Source organism: Chelonoidis abingdonii, chromosome 6 (genome assembly GCF_003597395.2).
Source record: "Chelonoidis abingdonii isolate Lonesome George chromosome 6, CheloAbing_2.0, whole genome shotgun sequence".
NCBI lineage: Eukaryota > Metazoa > Chordata > Testudines > Testudinidae > Chelonoidis > Chelonoidis abingdonii.
In genome coordinates this window covers 1345610-1361355 of record NC_133774.1, presented here as the reverse complement: position 1 = coordinate 1361355, position 15746 = coordinate 1345610, and positions in this window count along the sequence as shown.

Genomic DNA, 15746 nt, shown 5'->3' with positions numbered 1-15746 from the left:
AAGAGACCCCAAAGACGCACCGATCACAGACTGAAGTGACAAGGTAGGAAGTAGCTCATGGGGGCACAAGCCATTGTCCTGAGGCCGGTCAGTGTGATGCAGACAGATCCCCACTGACCCAGTGTCAGACAGACTTGCCACTGCAAGAGCCCTGGGCTGGGACCCAGTGGAGGAGGGAGGGCCTAGGTCCCCCAACCTTGCTGCCCCCCTGCCCCGAGTGGTACTGCTCCCCAAGAAACCACTTAACTATACAGCCCCGCTAGGAGAGCAACTCTAGTGACACCGGCCGCTAGGCCCTGCTGCCCAGCAGAGAAGGGCAGCCCCCTAGATGTGGGTCACGTGACCCTATTGCCCTGTGGAGTGAAGCGATTCCATAGACTCTGGCCATTGGGCCTTGAAGCTCTGCGGATCAGGGCACCTCTGTGGGCTCCTGCCCTTAGGTCTCACAGCCTTAAGATAGAGGGAGCTTGAAGGATGGGTTGAACTCACCCCGCCCTGGACGGGGTCTCTCCACCCCATCACACTCCCATTGTGTCTGACTTACAATTAACATCAGGGACTGGGAATAAACATGCTTTGTCTGCCTGGTTATGTAGTTTAAAGCATTTTTGCAGGTGCACATAACTCCGTACCCACCGTCCTTTCATACTTCTCACAGTGCCAGTGGTGACCAGTGTGTCACCGGCTTGCAGTTGTTACCTTACAGGACACTATTTATGGACAAATACCATGAAAGCAGCTTGTTAGGGGTGGTGAGTTTGTCAGGCCTGCCAGGAGTTGCTGACCCAGAGTAGTGAACCCTTTGCCAGCTGGCATCAATGGGCCTCCGTGACCCGGTCTCAGCATGATTGTAACCACAGCTAAAGAGCAAGATGTGATCAGACTCCCAGCACCTGTGTGTTCTCACTGAGACCCTGTGAAAGTGGCACCTTGCAGTAAGTGCACGTTTTGTCACATCACTGGTGTGGGACAGCATCTGGTTTTGACCCAGCTGGCTTTTCCTTTGGCGGGCCCTGAGTCTCCAAGTGTTTTGACAGACAGGGTTTTTCTGTGTCAGATCTCCTCTCCGCACGCTGCACTGGTTTTCACTGTCATTTCATTGGCAAAAAGCATATTCAGTGTGTTTTTCCTACTTCCTTTTTAATTAGCCTGCAAAACGCATTTGGCAAGTGTGCACCATGCTGAGACGTTACCGGTTTCCAGTGATGAAATCCCTTCTGCAGCTTCAGTGTTACTGAATAAAGCTGAAGAAAAGCACAGTGTCTTTGCGAGGACACAAAGCTCAGTGACATTGCACAAACACGTACCTGTGCCACAAGCCCATGCCTTGCTGCAAAGGGCAGGTTGCTATGGCACTGGAAGGTGAGGCCAGGTCAGAACATTAAGGCTGTACTAGGCAAGGTCTGTCAGTGTGTTTGCAGGTTTGCTGTGGTAAAATAGCAGCCCTTTGAAACTTTCCTGCCTACCTCTGTGCGGCCCTGCCTCATGGCCTCTGCGCCCCCTCGCTTCCATAGCCTCTGTGCCCCCTTCCCATGGCCTCTGCTGCTTCCCCCTCAGGGATAGCAACCTACAGGCTGGGAAATGCTGGCAGTGCCTTTGTTCCAGCTCATGGGAATCCCCTTGGGAGGAGCTGGGGGATCTGCCTGGAGGGGCCTCCGGCTGAAGAGGAAATCCCAGCCCAGGGAATGCTGTTTGCCTTCAGTAGAAGAGAGACTTTCATTCATTAGTGAGGAGAAATACTTGCACACTTGTTTGGGATGTGTACGGAAGCCAGCAGCAGCCGTTGGTGTCTATCGGCAGGCGTGTGGTCCCCAAAGCACTCCCCTGATAGCAATACGGCTCTGCTTATAATTTCTTATGTAACAGGCTGCTGCTTCCCTGCTTCCTTTGGTCCCCGGCCCCTCTGGTTCTCTCTGGCATATGACAAGGTGATTTAGAGTCTTATCCACTGTTCTGTGTAGGATTTGTTCTGCTCTTTCTGAAATGGGTCCATTTGTAACTTGCCAATCGCCCCAGCTGTCCTAATGCCACTCTTCCGTTCTTTCTCTTTGATAGCCTCATGCAGGCTGATGCTCCGGGGCCAAAGGTGAAGATTTCTATCATGCACCCTCCAGACTGCGATATGTTCACTCCCCCCACTTCCTCTCTTGGAATAGCCGAGGAGGAACACAAAGGTACTGGGCGAATGTGTTGAGATCAACGTCCTAGCCCGCAAAAAGTGGGGTATAAGCTGCGAATCACCCCCTGGGAGAGCAAGGACAACAGCCTTCACAATATTTTTAAAAATGGATTCCTTATTTTATGACTGACAAAACTAACCCGAACATTAATTAATCAACACGAGTTGGCCCTGGTGGTTACACCTGTATTATGGGGGGTGTTGTCACTGTGCCACAGTTGTTCTCAGGCCTTTGGCTGTGACCTCTTCAGGGTGGAAACCTCTCCCTCCAGACCAGAAGTGTATGGCTGCAGCCCCGTGCAAAGGACTGTGCTATCCCAGCAGGTCTGAGGTTAAGTGCGCTGCTCTCTCTTGGGGCCAGGGACCAGCCAGCTGTCACAGAGCACAAGACATTGATTTAGAACCAAAGCCGATAATTCAACTGTATGTCTGCACCCCTGCCAGACTGACCAGGTTCTATCCCTCCTGGTAGGTGTGTGGACAGACTTGTCAGTTCAGTGTGCCAGGGTGAGGCTGACTCTGGGTCAGATCAGGGGGGCTCTTTATACAGTTTTTGGGGCCGTTGGCTCCTAGGCCTCCTGAGCTAGTAACCATGATGCCATTTCCCCATGGGGTGGAGCTTCAAGGGGCTGGGTATCTGCCTGGCACCCATGGGCACTTTGCACTGATTGCCCTCAGAGGTTCCAGATTTCACAGGAAGCCCACCAGTTAGCCAGGGACGTGGATACCTACCCTGCTTACTGCTACAATAGCCTTTGAATATCCTGCGTGCCCATAGCGTCTGGCATAATGGTGGAAATTTCCAGGCTTCCAGCTGCTGTATTGTCCTGTGCTTAGTGAGATCGTTGATGTATTTGTTCATTGTGGTGGCTGTTACTGCATGTGATTCAGGCTCCCTTGCCCCCACAGTGAATTCCTGTCACGTTGTTCTCAGTTGGCAGGAGCTTGAGGATTTTGTTTGACTTTCTCCCTGCCCGCTCCCCACGCCACACAGCCCTTTATTTGAATTGCGACAAAAATGAAAAGCTTCAGAACTGAGCTGGTGTCAGTGCTCGCTAATGGGAGCCCTTCTGGGAGAGAAGCAGTGTGAGAACAGAAGCCTCTGATGCCAGAGATTGTATTTAGCTAATAGCCTAGTAAGGAGGAATGATGGGCCGGGGTTCTTTGGAGCCCTCAGTTCTCATTCTGTTTCTAGTACTGACTCACTGTGTAACCTTGCGTGAATCATTAGCATTCTGTGCCTCAGTTTCCCCCATTGTAGAATATGAATGTATCTCACAAGGATTTAACCTGGGAACCGCCACAGCCGATCAGACAGCTGTCCAGCATCCCATCTCTGACAGTGGCCTGCATGAGACAGTGTAAGAGCCCTGCAGAAGGCAGATTATGGTGTAATCTTCCCTACGTAGCTCTCATCTTGTTCTTTAATGGAGATTGGCTTAATCCTTCATTGCCATTAATTATAACAACTCTGGAATATTGATAATAGTCTTATAAATGGTCATTCCCTTTTTGACTCTTGTTACATTTTTGGCCTCAATGGCTTCCTGTGGCCATGAGTTCCACAGCTCCATTACACGTGTAAAAAAGTATTTCCTTTTACTGGTGCTATGAGACAGGGGAACATCACCGTTAACTCTTGTACAGATTTATATCATGTCCCCTCGTTCCTAACATAATAAACCCAGTCTGTTCAGTCTCTGGTCATCTGAGTTTTTCCAGGCTTTTGATCATTCTTGTTGCTTGTCCCTGAGCCCCCTTCCAGTCCTGAAATATCCTTGTTGAGGTGGGGGTATGCTGTACAGTTTTCCAGGGAAGTCTGCCCCACTGATTTATATAAAAGCATTAGAATATTTTAGATATCGTTCTTCATCTCACTCCTTATGCATCCTAACATCATGTTAACTTTGAGCACAGCCATGCAGTGAGCAGAGGTCTCCAATGAACTGTCTACAGTGATGTCGAGGTTTCTTTCTGGATTGATGCAGCTCATTTAGAATGCTGTCAAGTGTAAGAGTAGTTCAAATTTTTCTCTTCATGAGCGTTGAGACTCCTTAGTGCAGCAATCTGGTGAGAGTGTCTGTATAGCTTGAAGGCATCAGGGGAGATGTCCCAGCACTTTGTGGACTACAAATTACACCCCAAGAGTAGTAAAACCTGGTGGTTGCGATTCCTGAGACAACACACTTGGTCAGACCTGAGACTTGCGCCTGCCAGCCGAGCCAACCACTTGTCACCTTCTACCCCAGAGCCCGAACTGAGAAAAAAAGCCTTGCAGCACAGGCTAGAGCGGGAGTTTTCACGCAGCCATACACATATGGTGCTTGCAAACATTTAAGAAATGTGCCCAGCTGAAGCTTTTAGGCTGCTAAGCCCTAAAATATTAGCATTGAAACTGCTGACGTTGGCCACCTGTCTTCTAGAGGAGCAGATGCCTGCCAGCTGAGGTTAACAGCCAGAGAAGGGGATTATGTATCTCTGAATACCCTCAACTAAACTAAGAAGCACTTCAGAATCAAAACCACAGCGAAGGCTTTTAATCATTTCTAAACATGATGCTGGACTTGAAGAAAAATGTTCTCCAACAACCCAGGTTTGGAAAAGATAAAGAAGGGGCCAATGAACCCCATAACTCCCCTATTCCAAGAAAACCGAAAGGTTACTGGCTCATTTAGGCTGGTACATGATACACACATACTGACCTGCGACACGGAACTAAACCAATGAAAAATCGCGGAATGGTAAAAATAAGGGTTTGTTAGTTTACTAGTTTATAATTACGGACAGTGCACGAGCTTGGCAGGAGTAATACTTATGCCAGCGACATGGCCTAGGTTTTGCCTGACATGAGTGTTGTCTCCACGGTCCATTTCTTTTATGTAGGCTTGTTTAGATAATGCTTACAGCTCACAGGACAAAGGTGACTTTGCTATTGTGTGGGAGGACTGAGATAAGAGGAAGTTAATTGGTATAATAAATACACAAAATGTTATGCTAAAAGTCCCTATGTTGGGAAAAGGAGAGATAAGGTGACATGAAGACATAACGGCATGAAAATAGTGTAGTCAGCAAAAATTGTGCACATAGAAGCATGCGCGTGTGTATTGTACAGGTTACATGAGAAACAATGCTTAATGCTGATTTGAGGGAAGCTAATGAATATGTAATGTGAAAAGGTATAAGAAACCAACTGAATAAGGGTCCAAGTTGGAGAAATACCAGATCAGAAACTGACGAAACGAGACTGAAGGAGCAGAGACTGAAACAACCATGGAGTGCAGGAGAGCTCCCTGGTACCCAGAGCTTGGTAACTTGGGTCCCGACTTTTTCCACCTTATCTGCTTATTCTCTATCATAAATAGACGATCAGAAGATTGTACCATCCACCAACAGATGGTGGTCCAATAAAAGATATGACCTCATCTCTCTTAAAAAAAATAATGACACCTAATTCTTTACTCACTGTAAACGGTAAAGTTATGGGTGAGGATGAAGTGGACACAACAACTCAAAGCAGCAGCAGACCCTGCCAGAACAGCAAATGCAAAACCTGCCAATGTGCCTCCACTGCTGCAGTGATCAACACCCTCCACATGACAACTTACAGGATTTATGGATCCTACACATACCTGTCACAACACGTGGTGTATCTCATCCCATGGACCAAATGCCCCAACAACTACATGGATGAAACCAGACAATCGCTGCTCTCAAATGAACTCACATGGAAAAATCATAAAAGACAAATACACTATATTTAGAAGGTCTCTTTCTGTAAGTCTATAATATATAACTCAACTATTGTTGTATGTAAAGTAAATAAGGTTTTTAAACTGTTTAAGAAGCTTCATTTAAAATTAAATTAAAATGCAGAACCCCCCAGACCGGTGGCCAGGACCTGGGCATTGTAGTGCCACTGAAAATCAGCTTGCATGCCGCCTTTGGCACCTGTACCATAGGTTGCCTACCTCTGCTATATAACATGTGAGTGGACTTTTTTCGCAAAGTGATCTCTCCATGTCTGACCTCTCAGTCCTCATCCACAAAGGAAACCTGAACAACACCTTCAAAAGACGAGATTGGGAACTTACAATTCATAACTTTGCTCCCACAACAAAACTACGGACTAAACAGACACCGGGTTTATGGCTCATTAACAATTTGTAACACTGCCTGCTAACCCTTAATTGCCCTCTTCTTCTCAGGTAGTCTCCTACAACCTGTGTGAACCCCTTATGCTTAACAATCTGTCCCCCTTGTATTTACCTCAGACTCATGGATTTCACCAGCTCTCACTGGGGAATCGGAACAGAGACCCCAGCTTGGTAGCAAAAGACTGGAAGGTGTGAGGTGGTTTCTGGAGGATGCTGGTTGCTCTGTCACCTGGAAACCAACTAAGGAGGTCCGACTGAAAATGGAGTCACTGCAGCTTGGCTGGGCTCTGGGCTAACCAGAATGGATGATGCTTTAACCATCAGTTCTCTCTGCTAACCTAAGGGCTCCCTGTGCTGTGTGCCCTGTGACTAACAGACTTGACTGTTCTGGCAGCGCTGTGTGAGTGTCACTGTAAATATTGGTGAAGTGCCTCTGAAGAGCGTACGAGTCTCTCCCCAGAGTCTATCTCAGTTGGACTCGCTGAACAATGAAGCAGGAGAGTCGAAGCCCCAGAGTTTCTGTCTCAGGAGGCATTGAGGCCATGTGGCCTGCCCTGTAGGAAGAGAGACACCCCTTGGGGGTCTGGCAGATCAAAGTGATTTCCCCAAAGAGGCTGTTTCAAAGCCAGGGGCGTAGCACTGATCCTCTGGATCCATGATACTGGTTCACTGGAGATACACAGTTCTGTGAATTTACTCTCGAGTTCAGAATGATGTTTTAGTCCAAGAATTCATAACTGAGAATTCGGAGGATCATTATCAACATCAGTGTCTGTAACAGTGGAAGGGTTGATAAAAAGAGCCCCAGTGCTCTAAAATCTTCCATCAAAACTAACATGAGTCTAATAGGGATGAAACTGCATGGCAGTGTTTCTCATAATTTATATCCTCACCACTATCAATTCTTAACTGTAGCAAATAAATCAACATCATCATGGCAAATACCAAAGGGATATTGTCTCCTTGCAGATCAAACACCCCCTAGCTTGATCTCTAGCTAGGTCCATAAAGTGGTCTGTCAGTGGTAATTTTATTGTGCTGGCAAATTTTTGGCAACCATGCAATCACTGGCCTTGTAGCGGCATTCCTTGGCAAATGCACTTTGTAATTCATTGGTCCTCTATCCCAGTATGTCCGTACTGAGAGAGCCTCCGAAGCCAAAGTCCTACTGATGGGGGGAGTTACTGGATTTGACTATGAAAATCGTCATTACTGATCTTGTCCTGCCACTTACCAGGGAGCAGCTGTGGAAGACAATGAGACTCAAAAACCTCAATCTCTTCAGCCTTCTGCAGTGCCCGCATTTCACTGCGTACAATAGGGTTGGTATAACTGCGGTTCTGTAGAGCTTGATGTTGTAACATCTCCACAGGGGCCACCGAAGGGCCCAAAACACGGCAGCAGGTGCTGCTATAGAGTGTCCACTGTCTGTGATGCTGTCCAGCTATCTGACAGCTGCCACCTCTCTCCAACCTATTCTGAGACAAACTGTTTTGAAAGCGTCTCAGTTTTGACATAAAAGAGGCAACTTAATTAAACAATGTAGCAAAAAGGCAGCCCTTCCCCCAGAGACGTGTGCTGAGATCTGGAACAGCAGAAGCTCTCTAAAAGTGTGCATGGAGGCCACTGGTGCCTGAACCATGGCTCGGCCCCCCACGCCGCCCCTGAGCCCCCACCGTCACACTGCCCCTTCCCCCAAGGTCCTGCTCCCACACCACCTGTTCCTCACACTTTTACAAGTGATGGGGCCGTGGCCCCCCTGTAACAGTGTACCCCATAAGGTTTTGGGGGGGGTGCTTATAAATGTATGCATGATATAACTGGAACAGGGTTTTGCTACATATGCCATGTAACATATCTACGGGTTATGTTCATCCTAGTTGGATGCAGGCACCATTTGTGTGTTCAGAGTTATGAACATTGCCTGTATAATTGCTTGATTTCTAAGTAGCCTGAGTCAGAACATTTGGTCACTTCTTGGGAAAGAAATGTGCAAGTTAAGTGCTCAACCAGGAAGCACTTAACAGACAAAAGAGCTTGGAAGGCTCCAATCCACATAAGAAGTCTTCCTGGAGACATACAAGAGAGCATGTGTAAATTGGCTGCTGCCTGTAAAGACTGAGTCATGAATGGACATGTGACTTGCCCAGGTGACTCCAGAACTCCATCTTGGAGCTGGACTTTGTATAGGAATGAAGAAGGGGGTCTCCACCCACAAGAGAGAGTCTATTTAAACCCATGAGAGACTCCTCCACTTCGTCTTCAGCTGGCTAAAGAGGGAGCTTCTCCACCTCCCAAGATACTTAAAGGAAACTGGAACAAAGGACAGTAACTACAGGGGGTGTGAGTGATTGCTGGACCCAGGCTAAAAGGAGACTAGCCTGTAAAAGGGAGCGTTCTGGAACTGGTGAGGAGCTTATCTGTATTCAGTTTGATTAGACATAGATTTGCGCATTTTATTTTATTTTGCTTGGTAACTTACTTTGTTCTGTCTGTTACTGTTACTACTTGGAACCACTTAAATCCTACTTTCTGCATTTCATAAAATCACTTTTTACTTATTAATTAACTCAAGAGTATGTATTAATACCTGGGGAGAGCAAACAACTGTGCATCTCTCTATCAGTGTTATAGAGGGCGAACAATTTATGAGTTTATCCTGCATAAGCTTTATACAGGGTAAAAGGGATTTATTTGGGTTTAGACCCCACTGGAAGTTGGGCATCTGGGTGCTAAAGACAAGTACACTTCTGTGAGCTGTTTTCAAGTAAACCTGCAGCTTTGGGGCAAGTGATTCACACTCTGGGTCTTTGTTGAAATAGACAAGAGTGTCTGGCTCAGCAAGACGGGGTGCTCAAGTCCCAAGCTGGCGGGGAAACCAGGGATAGAAGTAGTCTTGGCACATCGGTTGGCAGCTCCCAAGGGGGGTTCTGTGATCCAACCCGTCACACCCGACCCCCCCGTTCCAGTGCCCCTAGACTGAGATTGAGATGAAACATAAGGTTTGTAAGGAAAGCCAGTTGCTCATCCAGTCCTTGTCTCCTTCAGTTACCTGTTGAGGTGGATGCATTCATCTGTAAACGAATCCTCCAAGTCCTCATTGAACACTGCTAACAAATTAACAGCACCTGTCGAGATTTCCAGTATATTCAACATCTTTAACTTTTCTAGAAAACTGAGGCATTCAAACAGTATGTTGTAAGCCTCACTTCGTCACCGCAACTCTTCACATAGTCTATCCATCACTACAGTCAATGTATTAATACGATAATTGTCTCGACCTGTTTTCAGTAATTCGTCTTCTTTGTTATCATCAGACCTGGGGTTATGTTTCTTCTTCTGTTATGGTCATATTCATATTCATTAAGTCCAGATACTGATTTAGCAAGTTGTTCGTAATTATCAAAATTGTCTCTCATGCTTGTCACAAATTCAGAAAGAGAACTGTACAGCTGAATAATTGTTCCCAAATCAATCTGGACACTCTGCAAATTTACATTGACTGCTTTGAATGGCTGAAGTAGGGTTCCCCAGACATTTGTCATTATTGCAGCCTCCAGGCCTTTGAGTTTATCAAGAATATTCCTTGATTCATTTCGTATCATTGCCTTTTCAGTGGCATTAGCTGAGATGTGTGTAAGGGCATTAATAATATCAGTCCAGCCTTCTTAAAGAGCCTGGCATGCATCTTGTTTCGCTGACCAATGTGTTTGCTTTTGTAAGCTTTTAACAACACGTGTACCGGGTTTGACACAAGACATTATTCTGCCCCAACGATGAGTGGAAGCAGTGAAAAAGTCATACAGTCGTTGCAAAGTACAGAAATAAGACATTGTTTCCTTGCAGCACTTGTCGGCATATGATCCCCTGAGGTGAAGTGAATGAGCTGCACACGGGATGTACTGAGCCCACCCATTCACTTCCCTTATTCTAGCTTGTACTCCTGAGTACACACCAGAGATATTGCTTGCGTTATTGTAAGACTGACCATGGCAGTCCTTAGTGTCTAGCCCACATGTGTCCAAAGTATTCAGTACAGTCTCTATGAGCTGCCGAGATTTATGCCCTGCATTGGGTATAAAGCCCACAAATTGTTCTATGGCTGGGCCATCTTCTTTTACATATCTTATTATGAACATTAACTGGTCCACAGGTGAAATGTCTGGAGTTGAATCAATGCTTATTCCATAATATTTTGCACACTTAACTTCATTCAGAATTTATGTAGTTAGTTTATCACTCATTAGCTGAATAAATTCATAGCACACCGTTTTAGAGAAGTACAAAGTATGCCTGCTATCATTTCTCCATACAGCTGCAAGTGTTCTGACAGAAACCGATCAAATTGTGTAGTGCCAAATTCATTGCTGTGAGAATTGGCAAAACCCAATTCAGGATACTGAGATACAGAATGAATTTAGGGGACTGTAGCATGTTGTAGGTATTCTGGCAACTTGTCCTATAATTTAGCGATCCATTCCCAAATGACTCTCTCTCAAAGTATTGCACTAGCTTGAACCTCTCACTGCAGGCAGCCAAACTTAACCAGCTAATTTTTTTGCAGCTAACCAGATTTGAATATTCCTCTTCATTCAGCTCACAGATCTGTCTAAACTCCTTTTTTCTCGCAGCCCCATTGGAATGTCTAAGTGTTGCTTTGATCGTTATCTTCCACAAAGTCAGATAGGACTGATTCAGCGTCTCTAGCCATGAAGGCTTGACAATGGGTCATACAGTGCTGGATGAATAAATCACTATAGCAATCTTTCAGTTGCTTTGAAATGCTTTCATGTTGGGCTTGCATTACAGATGCCCCGTCTGAAGTAAATCCCACAATTTTCTCCACAGAGTAGTTGTTCTGGTCGTTTTCCACACAACCAAGGTCCGGGGCAGGGCCGAAAACATGCCACTTCTACGCTGAGCTGCATGCAATTCTTGGGGGGTCCGCCACCACTACCCCACCCCTGTCCATGGATTCTGAGGTGGGGGTGGTAATCTCAGCCGTGGCTGAGGATTCTGCAGACGGGGAAGATGAGGAGGAGGAAAAGGAGAGCAACCTTGCAGAGAGAACACAGCACTCTGTTCTCCCCAACAGCCAGGAGCTTTTTCTCACCCAGACAGAATTACCCTCCCAGCCCTCCCAAGCCACTATCCCACACAATGAAACCATAGAAGGGACCTCTGGTGAGTGTACCTTTGTAAATATAAAACATGGTTTAAAAGCAAGCATTTTTTAATGATTAATTTGCCCTGAGGGACTTGGGATGCATTCGGCCAGTACAGTTATGGAAAGTCTGTTAACATGTCTGGGGATGGATGGAAATCCTCCAGGGACATCTCCATGAAGCTCTCCTGGAGGTATCTCAAAAGCCTTTGCAGAAGGTTTCTGGGGAGGGTAGCCTTATTCGTCCTCCATGGTAGGCACTTTGTAATCAGTATCATTGTTAGCTGGTATGGCAAGCATTTAAGTCACAAGGATTGAGATCCCCAGTCATTGACTGGAGCCACCCTGAATATGGACATTGGACTATAACCTATGGACTATTTCTAAAAGGACTTTTGGCAACTACAAGCTCATCTCTACTATGTATCTGAACCTCAAGAATTGAATTCAAGTCTGTATGTATATTGATCTTTTAACCAACACTCTCTCTCTTTTCTTTTCTAATAAATTTTAGCTTAGTTAATTCGAATTGGCTATAGCGTATATTGTGGGTAAGATCTAAGTTATAATTGAACCTGGATATGTGGCTGATCCTTTGGGATTGGAAGAACCTTTTCTTTTATATGATGAAGTAAGATTTTCAGGATTCATCATCATATGTTTGACAGGTGTGTCTGGACGGAGGCCTGAGGCTGGGCACTTTAAGGGAACTGCGTGGTTTAAACGTCTAAGTAACCAGTGAGGTACTATAGAAGCTGTTTTATGCTGGTTGGTAAATCTAAGTAGTGGAATAACCACCAGCATTTGGGATTTGTCTGCCCTGTTTTGTTTGCAGTTCACCCTGATTGAGTGACCTCAGCTGGCTCCCACGGGCAGCACCGTCACAGGCTGTGACTGCCCTGTTTGAGCAATTGGTTCTGATTTGGCACTCTCAGTTGGGTCCTGCCAGAACCGCATCGTCACACTATGTAAGGTGAATAGTGTTGTTCACCGTGAAAGATTATAACCATTGTTCTGTAAAATGTATCTTTTAAAATACTTCTCTCCCTTTTTTCCCTCCCTCATGCAGCTGCAAATTTTTTCAAACCTCCGTACTCCATCCCGAAGGCTATCTCAGATAAGACGGCAGAAAAAAAAAGACATGAGATGAAATGTTCTCAGAAATCATGGAAGTGACCCGCAATGAAAGAGCTCATCTGAATGAGTGGAAGGACGTGGTACCAAATTACAGGAAAGATGCCAGTGAACATGAGGACAGGAGGGACCAACGTGAGGACAGGAGGGGTGCTCGAGATGAGAGGTGGCAGCAGGAAGATCAGAGGTGTAGGCAGGAAGATCAGCAGTGGCGGGATGCAACGCTGGGGCTGCTGCGTGATCAAACTGACATGCTCCGGCGTCTGGTGGAGCTTCAGAAACAGCAGCAGGATCACAGAGTGCTGCTGCAGCCCCTATATACCCACCCTCCTCCCTCACCATGTTCCACATCCTCCTCACCCAGACGTGTAAGAACGCATGGGGGGAGGCTCCGTGCACCTGCCCGCTCCACTCCTATGGACAGCCCAACCAAAAGGCTGCCATTATTTTGAAATTTTTTTAGTGGCCTTTTCCTTCCCTCCTATCCTCCTCCCAAACCACACCCGGGATACCTTGTCAGTTCTCTCCCTCTTTTTGTAATGAATTAATAAAGAATACATGATTTTTAAACGATAGGGACTTTATTTCCTTAAGCAAGCTGTAATTGAAAGGGGAGGGTAGATTGTTTGCAGGGAATGAGTCAATCAAGGGGGGGAGGGTTCATCAAGGGGAAACAAACACAGCAGTCACACGGTACCCTGGCCCGTGATGAAACTCGTTTTCAAAGTTTCTCTGATGCACCGCTTCTGGTGTGCTCTTCTAATCGCCCTGGTGTCTGGCTGCGTAATCAGCGGCCAGGTGATTTGCCTCAGCCTCCCACCCCGCCATAAAGGTCTCCCCTTACTCTCACAGAGATTGTGGAGCACACAGCAAGCAGCAATAACAAATGGGGACATTGGTTTGGCTGAGGTCTGAGCGAGTCAGTAATGTGCGCCAGCGCGCCTTTAAATGGCCAAATGCACATTCTACCACCATTCTGCACTTGCTCAGCCTGTAGTTGAACAGCTCCTGACTACTGTCCAGGCTGCCTGTGTATGGCTTCATGAGCCATGGCATCAAGGGGTAGGCTGGGTCACCCAGGATAACTACAGGCATTTCAACATCCCCAACTGTTTTTTCTGGTCTGGGAAGTAATTCCCTTGCTGCAGCCGTTTAAACAGAGTAGTGTTCCTGAAGACGCGAGCGTCATGAACCCTTCCCGGCCATCCCCACGTGGATGTTGGTGAAACGTCCCTTGTGATCCACAGTGCTTGCAGCACCATTGAAAAGTACCCCTTGCGGTTTATGTACTGGTGCCCTGGTGCTCCGGTGCCAAGATAGGGATATGGGTTCCATCTATCGCCCACCACAGTTAGGGAATCCCATTGCAGCAAAGCCATCCACTATGACCTGCACATTTCCCAGAGTCACAACCTTTCGTAGCAGCAGCTTAGTGATTGCTTTGGCTACTTGCATCACAGCAGCCCCCACAGTAGATTTGCCCACTCCAAATTGATTCCCGACTGACCGGTAGCTGTCTGGCATTGCAAGCTTCCAGAGGGCTATTGCCACTCGCTTCTCAACTGTGAGGGCTGCTCTCATCTTGGTATTCTGGCGTTTCAGGCAGGGGAAAGCAAGTCACAAAGTTCCATGAAAGTGCCCTTACGCATGCGAAAGTTTCGCAGCCACTGGGAATCATCCCACACCTGCAAACACTATGCGGTCCCACCAGTCTGTGCTTGTTTCCCGGGCCCAAAATCGGCGTTCAATGGCTAGAACCTGCCCCATTACCAGCAGGATCTCCAAAGCGCAGGGGCCCGCAGTTTGAGAGAATTCTGTGTCCATGTCCTCATCACTCTCGTCGCCGCGCTCTGCCGTAGCCGCCTCCTCCTCGCCTGGTTTTGCAGGTCCCGGTTCAGCATGACTGCACGAGAATGCGCGAGGTGTTTGTTCTAGGATTGCTGTCTTGAGCTCAGCAGGCGCGTCCCATGCTTGGGTGCTATGGTGTTTGCACAGTTCACCCAGGAAAAAAGGCGCAAAACGGTTGTCTGCTGCTTTCACAGAGGGAGGGGTGAGGCTGTACCCAGAACCACCCGCAACAATGTATTTTGCCCCATCAGGCACTGGGATCTCAACACAGAATTCCAAGGAGCGGGAGAGACTGAGGGAACTATGAGATAGCTATGGGATAGCTACCCACAGTGCAATGTTCCGGAAATCAACACTAGCCTTGGTACGTGGACGCACACCACCGAATTAATGTGCTTAGTGCGGCCGCGTGCACTTGACTTTATATAATCTATTTTACAAAACCGGTTTCTGTAAAATCGGTATAATCCCATAGTGTAGACATACCTACAGTTCTGGAACTGCAATTCAGCCTTTGAAAAGGAGCAGATTTTAGGTCAATTTTTTCAGTGATTTCTTTGAAGACTACACCTGCTGTAAAAAGCAATTTGGCTTTTCCTAAACTGTAGGCAAGGCAAAGATAATTCTGTGCATCTTTGACACCTTGGTTAAGAAAGTTGATCATTGACTTTACCTGGCTTCCTCTTTTTGCTTTGGCCTCCTTGATGAATTTGTCCTTCTCTACACTTGACATGTTAGAAGTCTTGGACTTTTTTTTGCACCACTTCTTACCATGGTCACGAGAGATTACAGACCAGGGAGACACTATTTTCAATCTGGGCAGAAGAGACTTTAGTTATTACATCGTCCAGTGCTGAAAACATGCACCCAGATCCCTGCTGCACACATGACAATCACAGTCTGAGTGTATTATCAGTGCTTCTGTCTGGTCGTTAACAAGGAAAACATCTGAAGTGACACACAGAGAAGATTCAGTTGCTGGAATGTGTTAGCCAGATGTGCCAACAAGGCAAGCCAGCGAGTGTCACTGAAATGCTGTGCAAGTGGAGCGTTACAAGCAGGTTTCCCTGTGCAGTTCACAGCCTTATTCGTACCTTCTTCCACACAGGCAACAAGCCTCGGCATAGACCAGCTGCGTGAAGTGTACCCCCAAGTCTTCTCATAACATGGCAAAACCCCTCGAATTAGCTGGCTGCAGCTTTATAAAGCTCACAGTTTTCTTTGCTGAGCCACTCTGGCGCTTTCTGTGGATCATGCAACGATTTCA